The following is a 17,703-nucleotide window of genomic DNA, read 5'->3' as shown; positions in this document are numbered from 1 at the left end:
TAGCGCGGAATAGTTTGATGAGACAGCCTACTTATTTGGACACAATTTTAATTAATTCATAAAAATTAATCAGGCAACATATTAAGTCAAATGTAATGTCATGTCTTGACCCACTTACCAACTACGAACCATATCTGTCAGTTAGAAGTGCCCGTTATTTCGCTTGGGCGTTTCGATCTAGACTGAGGACAGATTGGCGAAAAAGAAAGTGAGTTAAAAAAAAAAAGCTTGTAAAAAAAAGAATAATACATTTCATTTGTAAGGCAAAAATAAAATTACGTAAATAAATCAGTTAAAAATGCATGCCAGAGTTTAAACGCTTGTTCAGATCATATCAACAAACAATCAAAGGGATACAACAGCGGAAATATCTAGTTAATCAAGAAAGTTGTATTTACCTCCCCTATTGATTAAAAAAAAACATTACATCTGACCACCCATTGAACATACTCGATCGATCATAACATCTAATGTGTTTATTTGTTTCAAGTGTATGCATAAGGTAATACAACCAGTGATGACGCACATTTGAGTTATAGAAGTCAAGTAGACGTTAACAGAAATAGAGCATAACGTAGTTAGGTAGACCAACATAATTAACATGTGATGACCGGTCAAGTGATACGGTCAGATGACCACTGAAGCGTGGGTCAGCAGTTAGGTCAGCAGTTAGAGAGAGGTAGCGCTAGGGGAAAATGTAGAGAGTTAGAAAAATCTAGTGTTAGGGATGGTCATAGAAATGTGTAGGGAGAATTCTAGTGTTAGTTGTAGTTATATAGTGTTAGTAGAAAGTCAGGTGTTTGGACGTAGTTAGGGTAGGAGTCGAAGGAAGGAACTGTATTTTATTGATACCTACCATTTTTGTGTTTATTCCAGGCGTACGTAAGAATTGGCGATCACCGTAAGGTGTTTATATATATATATATATATATATATATATATATATATATATATATATAATGATATATACCGTATATTCATTACGCAACATTGCAGATATATATAGAATCAAACATGTTTCTACCCAACCCTCATATAACCTCTCATTCAGTCACAAAACTTTATTTTAAACTCTTCAAATAATCAGCCCATCTTAAGGCAATGGTATCTTCTATTTATTAGTGGAAATACACAGTTATTACGAGATTGGGTGATCATAAATTGAGTAAATGAATTGGCATTTTAAACGAGCGTATCGCAATTACTTCCCATTTATTTTCTACAGCATTAATGGGAAACAACTCAAAGACACAAAACCGATTCTTAACTAAATAAATCAAAATTTAAAAAGAAGAAAAACAAGAAAATTATGCTCACACCTTATTTAAGATCTATTAAATCAAATTTAAATTATTTTTTAACGCTGAAACAAAAAAGCTGATCTTGAACGTTTTATTAATGCTATTTAAACATTTAGAAAACGAATAATATGTGCGTTTGTAATGTTGGTTTCAGAAACAAGCAAATTATTCAGGTTGAACAATGCTAGCCGTGACAGTTCGTTATTTGGAAAAAAGTTATTACCTTTTAAAAAAAATGCCACATGTTCGAAAGAATGGAAAAAAAAAAATGTGTCTTCCAATTCAGTTGAAAAGAACAGAGAGAAGATGGTACAAAGGTAATGCTATCTGATGGACATCGGTTGTCTATGGTCATCAGGTTACTGTCATACTTGTGATGCATATATTGAATAATATTAAATATTAATATTAATATTAAAACATATGCATCAAAGTTCCTTTCGAGTTTTAAAATATCACACATGTGTGAACATGCCTTTTCAATAATGAAATAGGTAAAGAACAATTTGAGAAAACAATTTGGACTTCGAGTGTGTTGTCGGCCCCTACAATGTGTCTTTGAGAATCTTTTTTCTCCGGGGGGGGGGGGGGGCACTCGAAATGTGTATATATTTCTATATAAATTATATTTTGCTCCAGTGGGGTAAACTTTCTTTAGACTGAGTCAGGGGCTCTGCCACCCCAAAGAGATGAATGGAAGAAACTCTGGCCCCCGAACTGATATTTGATAGATGATGCGGCCCTCGGGCTGAAATGTTTGGAGACTTTAGCTGTGAGATATTGTGTCTGAGATATTTTGTCTGAGATCATTTGTCCATGATATCATTTGTCCTGATATATTTTGTTCTGGTATCTTTTGTCCTTGAGATTATTTGTCCTTGAGATCATTTGTCCTGGAATTATTTGTCGTGAGATCATTTGTCCTGAGATTATTTGTCATGGAACCATATACATATATATATATACATATATATATATATATATATATATATATATATATATATATATATATATATATATATATATATATATATATATATACATATACATATATATATATATATATATATATATATATATATATATATATATATATATATATATATATATATACACTAATCTCGCTAACATTATATGTTAAATAATCACTGGAGCTCCGGTCATCCATTTATAACATCAAACAAAATCATGAAATTAATTCCCCCACCCTCCTACACCCTCTACCCTCACACTTACCAACAATAGACGATCCACACTCCCCACATAATTTAGACACTTATAAAACTATGATTTGACCCCACAAAGCTTTCATCAGATTAACATGCGTTGTGTTCATTACAATAATTCAAAACATGTCGTGTATACTTTGCAATCATATTAATACACATAACAATATACAGTCGTAAGTCTTCCTCGTGTACCTGACCTCTAGTTCTGCTTATCGTACAAGTTGTATAAGGTATTGTCCATAAACGACGTCACAATTCGATATTTTACACGATTACAATACTTCTTCCATACTACGTATACTAGGATGTAACTCAAAAATACTAAAATTCATATTATCTGATTGTACCAGAATTGGTCCACCGCCTCCCTGTTATTTAAGAATATACGAGAACATTTTAGGGAAATCACTCACTCTTTATTTTACACAATTATATCCATTCATAAACTAATTTAAGGGGGCGTCATACAAGCTAGGAAAATAAAATAAATGTTCTGTGTGCGTGTGTTGTCTTAATGAATTATACACAACCACAATTTAAAATAGACTACTGCTTGGCTTTTCAGACAAAATTAGATTTGACACCATAACAAAAACGAATATGGTGCAGTAATTAGCAAAAAGTGACATATACCTTTCAAAAACTAAGAGGAGGGGGGATGGAATAGTGAATATAAACAAGATATATTTTAGTTAGCATCAACTACAATTTTGTCACTTTATTTTAAAACTTATGTTCCGTGTTTGAGGTCATGTTTTTGTGTCATTTTCTACGGATAATAGTTATTTTATATCAGTACTTGTTACATACATATCCGAAGTAAAAGATCGAGCAGCAGAACTGGTCAAAAGTTGCCTTTAAGTAAAAGTGTTAGAAAAAAATTATAACGCATCAAGAAACATTGATCTTAACATATAGTAAAATGATTTTAGTGCTTGTCTTTAAAAAATGTTAAATACAAATATAAGGCTTTCAATTTTTGCAATTACAAAAATGTTTTAATAAATATTCAGATTATAACTAAACATTTTGCAGGTTTGTGTAAACAATTGTTATAATCTATGAAATATTTATCTCTGCTTTTAAATTAAAAGCTGATTAATTACACAATTCCGCATATTTTACTCGGCTTTCTATTTGTGGAAGATTTGCGTTGTCTCCCTTGAAAACACTAATAAAGTATGTAACAAAGGGAGGTAATTACCATTGGTAAATAAACATGTTTATTGGTAAAATCAAAACTATAATAAAATGTAAGATCAACTAAAATTATGAGAAAAGCAAGTGCTTACATCAGAAAAGTAAATGGCTGTCAGACATTGAGAAAAGAACATGCGACAGTCGTGGGGTTAGAACTGTAGAATCTGTTTCATCGTTTTTTTTTCTCACTTTTTCCTTCAAAAAAGTTCACAAATTGTTACTGTTTGGGGGGATTTAAATATAAAAAATGTATCGATAGTTCATCCCGGGCGTCGAAATATGTAGCTACGGCTCTGATTCGAACTCTAGACTTTCGGTGTTTGCAGTATCATTGCTCTATCATCCGACTATAGGGCTGCTAAGTAGGTCAACAATCAGTTATATGGCTCATGCATGTTTTATTTAGCCGTAGAACTGGTTGGTGACCTACTAACCAGCCGTATACCATCACCTAGCCATTTTCTCTACATTTAATTCCATTTTATTTCCTCGCATTTTGTTCTATCTATGTATATACACTGTCTTATCTGAGTCATGTTTTCCTAACATCATATTACGCTATATGTCTATCTGACGTTATGTTCAACTACCACTGTTTTTGATAAAACATGCATCGTCTATTAAACAAATTATTTGTACCCAATGTTTGCCATTTTTTAATACAATGATGTTATTTAACAATGATCTAATATCAGAGCTGGATACGGACACAAACCATTTTACATGTAAATGTTCAAATCATTTAAAAAAGTATAGACCCATATCCCTACAGTTATAAAGTATTGACGAAAACACTAGCTAGGAAAGAACATCAAGGATATAATTCACCGAGACCAATAATACAGCATCCTAGGGAGGAACATCCAGAATCAAATACATCTTTTGAGAGACAAATAAGATACACACATAGCTGGCAACCCATAGTATAGATCAATAGAAAACATTCAATACAATTGATGATACACGGCTAAGAGAAAAAAAAAATATGTGCATACAACCTTACCTAAAACATGGATTAAAATCATATACGCAAATGCGCACAACGGTCTTCTAATAAATATTACACACAACAAAGCCATACGAATAAAGATTCAGCTAGTCAAGGCTGTCCGCTATCCCTGCTACTATAAACCTTAGTATAGATCCTATGCTAGAAAGTATTAGACAGGATGTTTGTATAAAGGGATTACCATGCTAAACACTAGGACCAAGAAATTTAACAGCCTCAGATTAATCTTTTTTTGCTCAATATTTTGAGGCAGATTTATGCACATCAGATACAGATCAGCTGGTTTTTTTTTTTTTTTTTTTTTTTTTTTTTTTTTTTTTTTTTTTTTTTTTATTATTATTAATTCAATTGTTTTAAACATTTAAATCAGTAATAATAATATATTTGATATATTTTACCAAATAAAATCGGCTTAATTAATATTACTTCAAGTTTAGGGCTCAAACTAGTTTGCTTTAAATACAAATTATTTTGTCTGAATTGTGACATTACTTTTGACTTAATTGATTGCTTAAAATATTTTTTTTCGGATCCCGACATTCGAGTCTGTAAGACGTCCTTGTTCACCCAGCTCAGATGGTTACCTGACTAAAGTTAGGAAAAACTGCGGCCACAGCTAAGACCTCCGGACAGAACACCTAATAGATAGAACAACTTGCTCTTATAAGTAAAATGCTGCAATCAACCGTTCGACTACCCGGACCATTGTAGTATCTGCTTTAAATAACAGTTCCAATAACTGAATTATTGATTTTGTCAACATAATATCTGACATATTGAACTCACGCGAAGCTTTATATTTAACTAGATGCGACACATTATCTTTTAACTAATTTTAATGTGTTCGTATGATTAGATACAATGTGGACTATATTTGTATTTTATTTCATCTTCATTTCTTGCTTTAAAGTTGTGCAAGGGAAATCATTGCTTATGTAATAACCATAATATGTTTCGCGAATGAATTGGAAACAAATACAAACAGCACAGGCATACAAACATCTCTGTCAAAATACACCCATAATTGTAACCAATGTGTTTCACTTATGATACAAATATGCAGCTGTATGTGCAGAGGCGTAGCGACCCTTCCAGGCGCCCGGGGACAAACTATCGATTTTCACCCCCACCCTCGAACTTTTGATTTGCAACACCCCCTCTCCACCCCCCCCCCCTCGCTACGCCACTGTGTATGTGTGTCAAGTTTTTCAAATATATATGTAATTGCAAAAGTACACACGATAGCGTTATGTTTTACACATTTAAAAGGCTATCGAAGAAATCATGTAATCAATGTTCTCCATCCTCTTTTCATGTTTGTGTATTTTCAGAAAATATATAGATTTGTAATAAAAACGTTCACAATAACTGATGATTTAATTATGATACATTTTGTTTTCCAAAAAATGAACGATGCAATTAGTCCACTCAGGCCAGATGGGTTACCAGACTCCGTACATAACCCATGTCAGATAGTACACTTTGATCTTAGTCAAAATGTCGAGAAGAGAATCGGTGCAATAAGTAACTCGACTACTCCGACCACTAATTTAAATGACAGTTTCAATAACTTGATTCATGAGTGTATCCACATAATACCTGCCATATTTCGCACACGCACAACTTTAAATTGAGCTACATTTGACCATCTCTTTTAGTAACGCATACGTATCTTACATTGTTACATAGTTTATATATTAGTTTATGTTAAATGTATTCATATGATTCGATACAATGTTGCCCATATTTTTTTATTTGTTTGTTTCATTTTTCCGATGCTGATATTTACCAATATTTTTTTTTCTTGTTTGGTTATTGTGCAAAGGAAATAATTAACTATTAAATAGACCTTTTGGTAAACAAATTCTAAACAAAACAAAAAAAAATCAAAGTGACTTTCTAATTTTTCTTAAAATTAGACGTCTATTCTACAATAAAGTGATTAAAATAACATACAAAAAAATAGATGTGTATTTGTTTAATGTTGAAAGTGCTATAAAAAATGCAAACTGGAAACACAATAGCATTAATTCCTACTCATTTAAAAGACAGGCGAGAATATTGTTCAATACACTGCTTCGACACTCTCTCAGCGTTGGATGTAATATCCCTAATCTTTTGAAAGAAAATACATGTCGAGAACAGAAAAACTCTCTTCAAAATAACCATAATATTATTATGGGTATTTTGAAGAGAGTTTTCCGTTCTCAACATGTATTTTCCTTTAATTGCTATCCCCCTTTTTGATGTTGTGTATTGTTATGCTTCACTATTAAACGTAGAACCCATAATGTGTTGAGCTGTATGCATATCAATTTTCGCTTACTAAAGAGTACCAGATATATAATGAATCATCCATACATGACGACATATCTAGAGAGAGGAGGGGATAGAATAGGAGGGATTGATGATGATAGAGAGAAAAATAAATCAAACGTTATTGCAATAAAAACTAGAAAATGAGTTTTAATTGTATTTGCGTTGTCAAGAAAATCGAGCTTAATTAAAGTTTAATTAAGTCGGGAAAATATAAAAAATAAATTAATTACATTAACGCCTTTTTACTGTAATTTTGAGCGAGGAGTTTGGTAAAATGAGGTGTGATATAAATTTAGGGGAGGAGAAAGCTCCTTGACCATTACCTCAACCAAGGCAGAAATTGCGTATCCTCAAATTCTTAGAAATATATTTAGTTTTGGTTTAATCGCCAATGTTAAAGTCAACTTCAGTGTTGATTCCATTACTTGGAAACGGCAACAGAATGACTATTTCAACATGGAAAGTCTTCTAACCAACCGTCACTTTCAGGGTAAAGACGTCTCAATGTAAAGTCTTCTAACCAACCGTCTCTTTCAGGGTAAAGATGTCTCAATGTAAAGTCTTCAAACCAACCGTCTCTTTCAGGGTAAAGATGTCTCAATGTAAAGTCTTCTAACCAACCGTCTCTTTCAGGGTTAAGATGTCTCAATGTAAAGTCTTCTAACCAACCGTCTCTTTCAGGGTAAAGATGTCTTAATGTAAAGTCTTCTATTTACTGTCTGTCAAGGTGAGCATGTCTCAATATAAAGTCTTATATTTAACTTTCAAAAACATTGTTAGGTAGGTTGTACACAATGTAAATATATTACACCGTAACACTGCCATACATATGTTTACATGTTACACTTTAACACACACATTTAAATGTTATACAGGTCGTACACATATACACATATGTCACTATAACATAGCCGTCTATATTCATACATATAATGACACCCTAACACAGACGTACGTAGGTAAATATATTATACACCGTAATATATGAGGACATAATAGCGATATGTATAATTGAAATATATACAACCTAACATATCGAGCGCAACATAGCTGTAAGGGATCCATCAATTTCACTCTACATCGACAATAAACTTTCATTCGTTTGATCAAAGTGTGAACTCAAGAGTGTGTTTTGTTTAAAATTAGTAAGATTAAAAACACAATTACTTTACTTGGAACAATTCTATAATCCACGCATTTTGTTTCTGTAGATAGATGACACGGTACAACAAAATGCTTTACTTTGTTTAGTTGCTTAACATAATTATTATTTTTTTTTTTGCAATGCTCCAAAGTCAATGTAATCATTGCTAAAATCATTTTAAAAAGATATGATCTACTATTACTATGATCTACAATTAAAATAAAATAAATATATTAATACTTTCTTATACGTATTAGAGTTTGCAACTATTAATAGATATAAAAATTGACTGTGCGTATCTTAGTCTGTGTTTAATCTACTAGCTCTATATTGTGAACCAATTGATTTAAATGAGACACTTAACCTAACGTTGAACCCAGTAAAAACAAGAAACCGTAAGTAAAACATATACAAAAATATTAAATATTGAATTTGTAAGTATTTAAAATAGTTCAGTAAAAGAAATCAATTACTAATTTTCATTCTTAAATCTAGAATATAGTTTAGCTATCTTAAATCTAGAATCGTGTCTCTGTGATCAAATCTATCAAATACAGACTTAACATATTTATACAGTCTATTTATCGCTTGTATTTGAAACAGCAAACACTTATATTATACAGTTATAGACAAAAGCTAAAATAGTGCATGTAAATTTATGTATAGACGGTTACATGGATACTGATGCGCTATGCAAATGCAAAATATAAGTGCGAAGTTTAAGTGGGCTCTAAGTTTTAAAGTAGTTCACGCTGTCCTAATATAAGTAGATATGTTGAATAGTTGGTAGGATGTTTGGGTAAATTGTAAACAGAAACCATACAAGAATATCAACTTTATGTTTGACTAAAAGCCGGGACGCGGTATCAACCTCTCGACTACTTCGTCACAAGATGGTATGTTTTAACTTCCGATACACAATTTATATTGGACACTCATCTTTATTTTAATTATTTTGCTATTACGTCCCATTATATACCATCCTTATTATAAGGGAGATAAAGCCATTCTAGTTTTTTTTTACTAGCCGTGTAAATGATCTTATAGAACAAAAATGAAACAAATCATTACGTCCTACATATACATCGAAAATTTTTTTTTTTAAATAACAAGTTAAGTGGAAAGCTAATATTTTAAGGGTTAACTGTGTTATATTTTTAAGATTTCTGTATTAGGAAAGTCAGAAAAACGTTTTTGATTTTTTTTACTCTTTTCATAGACCAGCGAATAATCCGGTATAACAATCTTACTAAAAGAGGAAAATTCATTCTAATGTTGGGTCTGATAGATGCCGTGAGAATCTTAAAAATCTGTGCAGCAAAATGTCAACTGAGAAAAAAGGAAAGAAAAGAAGCAAGTCCTTATATAGAAAATCGGCATATGTATCAAAGCGTCCTCGTCTGGGGGCTAATATTTTACAAAAAGGCATGAAATGATTTTTTGTCATGTGCAATAGCAATGAAAGTAGTGCAGTCAGAGAGTGCTACAATATCCTAAATGAATATGCCGATCAGTTATATGGTCAAAGTCAGGTAATGACAGACACCAACCAGTGATGAAGATTATGATGATGGTGATCTGGAAAAAGCACTAAAAAAGAAGTTGCAGGATTAAAAACTGAAACACCAGTACAAAAAATATTTCAAAATGTTCTGAGCAATGCTAAAAATGGTGTCTTCATCAGCACAACTGTGGAAGATCCTATAAAACTGGTGACAGTTATAATGGAGGATATAGCACAGCATGGTTTGAAGAAAGCTCGTTACGCAGCTCGTATTTTGCCAATTGTAAATTGTAGGCACCTGCAAAGCACACAGATGACATTGAAACGACTGCATCTACTGTGTTATATCCCATCTTTTGTGATTATCCCCCCCCCCCCCACCTCGTACACCGTTTTGTTTAATTCTAGGAACAACAATGGGAACACATATCCTAACACACAGGTAATACCAGATGTCAATCGGGCTGTGGAGAAGGTAAATTCCAGGTTAACTTTTTCACGGAATGACTACCAGGTGGCTATACTGGTAGAAGTTGTGTGCACTGTGTGCTGTATAGGGGTAGCACCTGATTATATAAGGCTGCGCAAGTACAACTTGCAAGAGCTGCAGCAGGGTCCTAAAATAATAGAGAAACTTGGTCCTAAAGAATCATCTGAGGTACATCCTACGGGATCTGAAACAAAAGGTTGTCCTACAGAAGCTAAGACACAGGAATATCCTACAGAATCTAAGACACAGGAATGTCCTACAGAATCTAAGACACAGGAATGTCCTACAGAAGCTAAGACACAGGAATGTCCTACTGAAACTAAGACACAGGAATGTCCTACAGAAGCTAAGACACAGGAATGTCCTACTGAAACTAAGACACAGGAATGCCCTACATAATCTAAGACACAGGAATGCCCTACAGCAGGGGTCGGCAACCTTTTGAAGCGGAAGAGCCAAAAGTTACAACTTTCAAAATCTCCCTGGTTTTAAAGAGCCACTAACATTTTTTTCATTTCAAATATTTTATTTTTTTATTAAGATTATTAGTATTTGTTCAAGGAGCTGGAGAGCCGCATCTGGATATCAAAAGAGCCGCATGCGGCTCCCGAGCCGCAGGTTGCCGACCCCTGCCCTACAGAATCTAAGACATAAGAATGCCCTACAGAGTCTAAGTCTGAGGAATGTCCTACATTGACTAAGACACTGGAATGTCCTACAGAATCATACTCAAACGAAGTTCCAGTTGAGAAAAGTCAGTAATAAATATTGTAAGATTAGAATTGTATGTAACATGTTGAAACTAAGGACTATTCCATCGTAACTTAAGAATTAAAAATAATGTTGGAAACAACAAAAAAAAAATAGATGCCGTGGCTATTATTTCATGAAGAAGAGGATTTTTGATTGTCATAACAACTCACCTGTAGTAAGGACGCTGGCATTGATATAGATACACATTTTTATAGCGTATATGTACACTACATTATATAACTTGTGACTGGTAATACACATATAGTTCATTTATATGGTATTTTATGAGTGACATAATACGTAAGTGTAAGGTCATGTATGTCATGATTTTTAAATGTAGACCGATGTGTGACACGTTATACAATTGTAGGCTAATATGTCGCACGTTACTTAACCGGGATCGTCTTTTCTTAATCGTAAGTAGCTTGGCATAAAGTGTACAATCAAACACAAGTACATTTCAAAATATGCTATAATATTTCTTTATTTGTACATAATCAATCTTCTACACTCGTGTACCCTGCTATACTCTACTGTGACTGTCTGTACACGTTACTGTCTAACTCCGCTACCCGAATTTCCTCTACACGATCCAATGATCAACAATGATCGACATCTGCATCCAACTCGCAACTGACAAGACTTCAGTGGTCAGCTGTTCGTCTCGCGCAATTGGTCAGTTCGTCCCAGTATCATTTTTAAATCTACGGTCTACTTAAAAAAATGTACATAAAATCCCGCTTCTCATATAATATACTCGATTACAAGATCTCATCATACATGTTTTTAAATAGTTGCACATACGAATGAATTATTGTAATATTCAGTCATAAAAAGTAAAGTAGGCCTAACTAAATCATAATAGTACATTCTCACACAAGTAGTAGTAACAAAAAGTGTGTATAAAGAGATATAAGTCTTGTCTGAAGCCTTGAATATGTGTAAAAACAATTGGACAATATAGGAAGAAAAGATGGAAGAAACCAAATAATAGCTTTCGACACACCAAAGAAAGATTTCAATCAGTTACACCATGATATATATAATATATACATTTAGACATTTATATACCGCAATTGCTCACCCGAAAGTCTTAAGTGCGGATCCAGGGAGTCGAGTCTGTAAGAAGTCCGTAAGTCCACTCAGCTCAGATCAGAGGCGTAGCGAGGGCGGGGCGGGGGGGGGGGGGGGGGGGGGGAGTGCGGAACGCACCGGAAGACACCATTTAGAGGGATGACATAATGACAAAGAATTGCAAAAGGTGCAGAACAAAAATGCTTTTTCCCAGCTCCAATAACAATTATTTAAATTTAAATAGTCTTTTAAGTACAAATTGACAATTATTACATGAGGGCGTGGCTGACATCATTATATAACACAAGCTAACTATAGAGAAAACAATGCTAAATCCAACTGTTTTATTAACAACCTATAGCAAAACATTAATACTATTAACTTTGCCGTGATTAAAGCTTATGCGCGACCATTGCTGTGTCTGAGTTAAATGACAGTTTCAATAACTTAATTAAAATTGTATCAACATAATGTCTGCCATATTAAAAAAGCGGTTACATATCTTACCTAGTTACATACTTACATATTTCCTTTTTTAGTTCAATTTAAATGCGTCTAAATTCTAAATGATAAGGTTCACTTTAGTTTAAATGATTGTATTTTGGTTTACCAATACACATGCGTATTTTACTATTTACCTACACATGTTATTTTATTCCGAACGTTAGCAAGGGAAGTAATGATTGACATAGTTGGCACAGGTTTATGGAATGAATTGGAGACTATTGAAATTAAACACTACGCGCCGACCCGCGGCGTATCATACACCGCTATTTATTTGTTTTATTTTCTACTTTTCAGTAATTCATAATTTGTGAATTCGACAGTACCAACACTGCCACTGAAAATATTTGCTTTAAAACACTATCAGTAGCGTAGCTCGTTAGGACGATAACCCCCCCCCCCTCCTTTCCGCACCCCCTCCCCGTTAAAGTAAACTCCTCTTAGTTACCTCCTCTAAGTTTAAAATCGTTTCAGTCTAAATTATCTGCCCCTAATAGTCGTCATTAAACCCAGCTCTGCGATTGTAAACATTTAGCGTGAACCACAGCTCACCAGACCATGTAGGGGTGGGGGTGGTAGGGAGCGCGCTTACAGCTTGTTTTCTATCGTCTCCAAGAAGAGAATTATATATATATATACGAGCCGACCCGCGGCATATCATACGCCGCTATTTAGTTGTTTTATTTTCTACTTTTCAGTAATTCATAATTTGTAATTCGACAGTACCAATGCTGCCACTGAAAATATTTGCTTTAAAACACTATCATTATTGGGAAAGACACAAAAAAAATATACGAAGCGACCCCCTTATACACGAGAATTAGTTGGGTCAGGGAACACAATATAATAGACATTAAAGATACATTTAGAAACCTACATAATAAACGCATTACACCAAAAGAAAGGGAAGTAGCATACAGACTGATTTTTAATACAACTCCAGTTTCACGAAATACAATGTCGAATCAAAATGTTAAAATAACATGTCAAACGTGTAAACAAAATATACAAGAAACTGAGAAACACATTTATTTAGATTGTATATTAGTACAGAAAGCAAAGCAAACAATTGCGAAAAATATTAAACACCACCAATCAAACAGAAACAACAAATAAAGCAATCACACTTAATTTAATTAACAGATAAGCTGATTAAAAACAATTATTTGGCCAATGGTTGTGAAGATGTGTTTAGTATTGTGTAAATAGTTTAATTTACATATCTTTGAAATCAATATAAAATAAGTACCAACTGTTAGCTTTTTAAATGTATCAAAAGCGTTTATTCACCGTTCAATGTAAGCAAAGTATGCTTATATAACTTATAATAAACAAATTAATGTCAATGGATCAATCATCGAATGAATGTATTATTTTTTAACCAACTTGGTTATTTTCTTTTCAATTAGTCAGATTTTTTGTCTTTGAGTTGTCTCCCGTAGTTTGTTTGGAAAATTAAATATGGGAAGTAATTGTGAACTGCTCGTTTAAAACACCAAATTAAAATAATAGATATTTATTTTAGAGCAGGGGTTCCCAACCTTTTGTTACTCTAGAGCACATTCTAAAATATCGGTAGGGTGGCGGGCACGACATATTTTAAATCGACAAACTCTATCCAGAGGCGTAACGACCATTCCCGTCACCCGGGTACAAAACTTTCGATTTGCACACCCACCAATTAAATTATCGATTTGCACCCACCCCCTCAAATTTTCGATTTGCACCCCCCCCCCCCCTCAAACTTTCGATTTGCACCCCCCCTCAAATTTTCGATTTGCACCCCCCTCTCAAACTTTCGATTTCCATCCCCTTCAACCTTTCAATAATGTTAATGAAAAGAATTCTGTCTTTTTCGAATAGTGAGAGGCGGGCACATACGAATCGTTCGGCGGGCACATGCGAATCGTTCGGCGGGCGCAATGGCGCCCGCGGGCACGGGGTTGGGAACCCCTGTTTTAGAGCAACCAAAATATTAAAATAATATATATGTGTGGATTGTTGTTTAGTTCTCTTAAAATAGATGGGTTCCTGGCATGCCTTGTAATGACCAAGTTATTAGTTGTTACTTGCGATAAACATATAATTAATATATACTGAATGGTATGTTTAAAATGATACACACTGTAAACCTATTTGTTGTTAATTGTGTATAGCCTGTCATAGTGTGTAAGATAAAAAAAAACAAGTCCATTTCAAAACATGTTATAATGTTGCTTTATTTGCTCACAATACATTTTGTATTCTCTCTTACTCTACACAACTCTTAATAATATTCGGTCTCTAGTCTGATTTCAAATGCTTTTTTCGCACAAATATCAAGCTCCGCTACTACTCGCTTATCCGCGATTGATCCCTAAGCGCTCCAATAATCCCCTAACTCGCTTTAGTTGTCAGCCGATTATCTTACATAAATGGTCACATACATTTTTCTCTGAAAACTCTAATAATCTTCTAACGATATCTACATCCAACTCGCAACTGATGCTTCAGTTGGCAGCTGATCATCTCACGTAAATGGTCAGTTCGTCACTGCATTATATTGGTTCTGCTTGACCAATGTATAGTTGACCTACGCTACCTATCACATATCTATAACCAACATTACACTATTTCGTCATCACAGTGCCGCATAAAGTATCTTTCTTGTGAGTTGGGTCCATGTTGTGTTTTAGTGTTGTTTAGATCTGCTGCAATGAAGGTGTGGGTCGCAGGATCTGGTGCGGGCTGATTAGACTGTGATTATGTTGCCATAAATTATTTGATGGCCGTTGGTCTTGATGATGGTCCATCTTCATCTGATATTTTGATTGAGATTGTTAGTGACTTGGCTGTATCTGAAAAGTGTGGGGCCCATGAATTCATTTAGCAACGTGGATCGTAATCATAGAGGCTCCTCCCAACAGCCATCACCGTAGAGGAATCATAAATGGGCGCAACTCCATTGTTGTTGTTGATTATAATTGCATATGACATTACTGTGTTGGCAAAATGTCAAAATCTAGTGCTAACTCAGGTCGTCTGTGACTCGAATAGTCTTATCGTAGTCTTGAACTAATAGATTTATCGGGACAGGCCACTTTAATCGAAGTCAAAAGTGCGAGAAGCGATGTTAAAAGCAGTACAACCTGTAACTATCAAATACAATTTAAAACAATAAACTGAAACCGTTAATAAATAAATGTCTGCGATTTGAAAATGTGTATATAAACGGACTAAACTCTCTGTAACGTTAGATGTAGCTGATGATTGTCAAATATATGAAATTATAATAGCATCAATATAATGTATTTTAAATGTTGAAAGCGAATTGACCGACTGGATAGTGCCAATGTAGAAGAGCCAAGAACAAAAGCTGCTAAACATATGGTCATATATAGAAGACCTTTATGTTCACTTCGACGTTTTTAATTCACTGCTTAAATAATGCACTTTTTTCAAAGGTACCATTACAGCAGGAACTAAAATGCTTTCGGAATTTAAATAAAATTAAATCAATTAATAACATGACAGCTTGGTATCGATACATTGCCGTAGGTACAGTTAACACGTTATGATCGGACTGAGTCTCAGGTTGTCTGTTGAGGTGTGTTTACGTGTCGGTGGTTGCATTGGTTTGACCAGTGGTCTGTGGTCGTGCAGTTCTGATATGTTTGTTTTCAACATGGAATTGCAACTAGAATGTTTATGTGTCTTTATAAAAACGTTTGTCAAATAATCTGTGGAATGGCTGGTAGGATGTTTGGGTATAGTGTAAACGTAAGTTATTTAACATTACCACACATTGCTGTTTGACTATTTAACTAAAGCAACCGACATCTTGACTATTTCGTCACGTTGTGTCTGTTTAACTTCGAAAACATTGTATATAACATACACCTATAACCCGTTCACAACTTGAGGTTAATATAACTAAAATGAATATAGTCTGTTATATTTTAGTTTATGTTACATTTTATTATTGGGTTATATAAATAGTAGCTAAATGTATTGCTTTTGTTTTTTTTTTATTATAAAGATACATTTTACTAATTCATTTTCATTGTGTCATTTTATTTTTGTAATGGAAACAAACATTATAAACTTAATAGCACTAACCATGTAAATGATTTGAAATAGTTAAAAAAATAATTAAACAATTAAGTACTGTAAATACATATTTACAAAATGTTATTTTGTTAGAAATATTAACGTTTAGGTGAGTGTATATGTGATTTTTGTATTATTTTTTTTTCAATTACATACAACTTTATCGAATTAACTTACACTTTTTACAAACATTCGAGTAAGTCGGTTGATCTGTGCTGTAAGGTTTTTGTTGTTTTTTTTCCTAATTCATACTTTCATAATAAAAAAAAAAGATGATATTAAACAGTAAAATAATTTGTCTTGAAACGAATCCAAAATCTAGAATCCATAAAGTTCAATTCACCAAGTCAACAATTGCGGTTAAGTCTAATGGATGACGTAACTATTGACGGTATAGTTGAATGTTAGAACATACATGCCAACCAAAACGACCGTATTTTTAATTCGGATTGAAGTCCGTAGTCGATTTGCTGGCGATTGTGACGGACCTCCCACCTAAGATTTCTCCTAGATGGGTGTCGTCAGGCTGAAAAATAGAAGATTGAAAAGTTAGCCACTCGTACATTTGAAGCCACCCAATACAAGTACTGGGTGGCTCATCTCGAGGGCATGTGCACTTCGAGGGATGTGTGGGCGCAACCCCACGGCGGTCGTTGGCGAGATTTGCAATTGATTGCGTGAGTTGAGTAGTAGATCGATTGACCGCCTCTCGGCCCCGGCGGCCAACCCTAAAAAGGGCTGACCAACCAAATGGCTAAGAATCATGTAGATCCATAACAGATACTACACTTTGATCTTAGCCAAAAAGGCCGAGAAGCGAGTAAACTGTAGGTCCTTGTAGGAACCTTACAGATCAGAATTATCCCTAACTTTTAAATACGCAGACTTAAAAACGCGCGGTGAACGTAAGTAAAACTAAATTTTAAATTGTATATACAAAAAAATAAGCGCAACATAGATAAATTGTCGGTGATTTTTTTAAAGGTTTACTATTGAGAAATTATAATAATATTTAACTTTCAGATTATTTTTGCTAGTTTTCGAAAAATAGTTCAATTTTTAACGTGGGACATGTATGTCCCTATGG

The 17,703-nt window shown here is 33.8% G+C and overlaps 2 pseudogenes; one reads left to right on the top strand and one right to left on the bottom strand.

Annotated features, from left to right (window-relative positions):
• The first annotated feature begins 9,510 nt into the window (after window positions 1-9,510).
• LOC131950877 (THUMP domain-containing protein 1-like) lies at window positions 9,511-10,595 on the top strand (annotated as a pseudogene).
• A 6,754-nt stretch (window positions 10,596-17,349) lies between these two features.
• On the bottom strand, window positions 17,350-17,437 carry LOC131950883 (uncharacterized; annotated as a pseudogene).
• Between the last annotated feature and the right edge of the window lie 266 nt (window positions 17,438-17,703).

The sequence above is a fragment of the Physella acuta genome, unplaced genomic scaffold (genome assembly GCF_028476545.2).
Source record: "Physella acuta isolate Inbredline_101_S28 unplaced genomic scaffold, ASM2847654v3 ptg000783l, whole genome shotgun sequence".
NCBI lineage: Eukaryota > Metazoa > Mollusca > Gastropoda > Physidae > Physella > Physella acuta.
The sequence above is the reverse complement of the archived record's forward strand: the minus strand, read 5'-3'. Positions and strand labels throughout refer to the sequence as shown.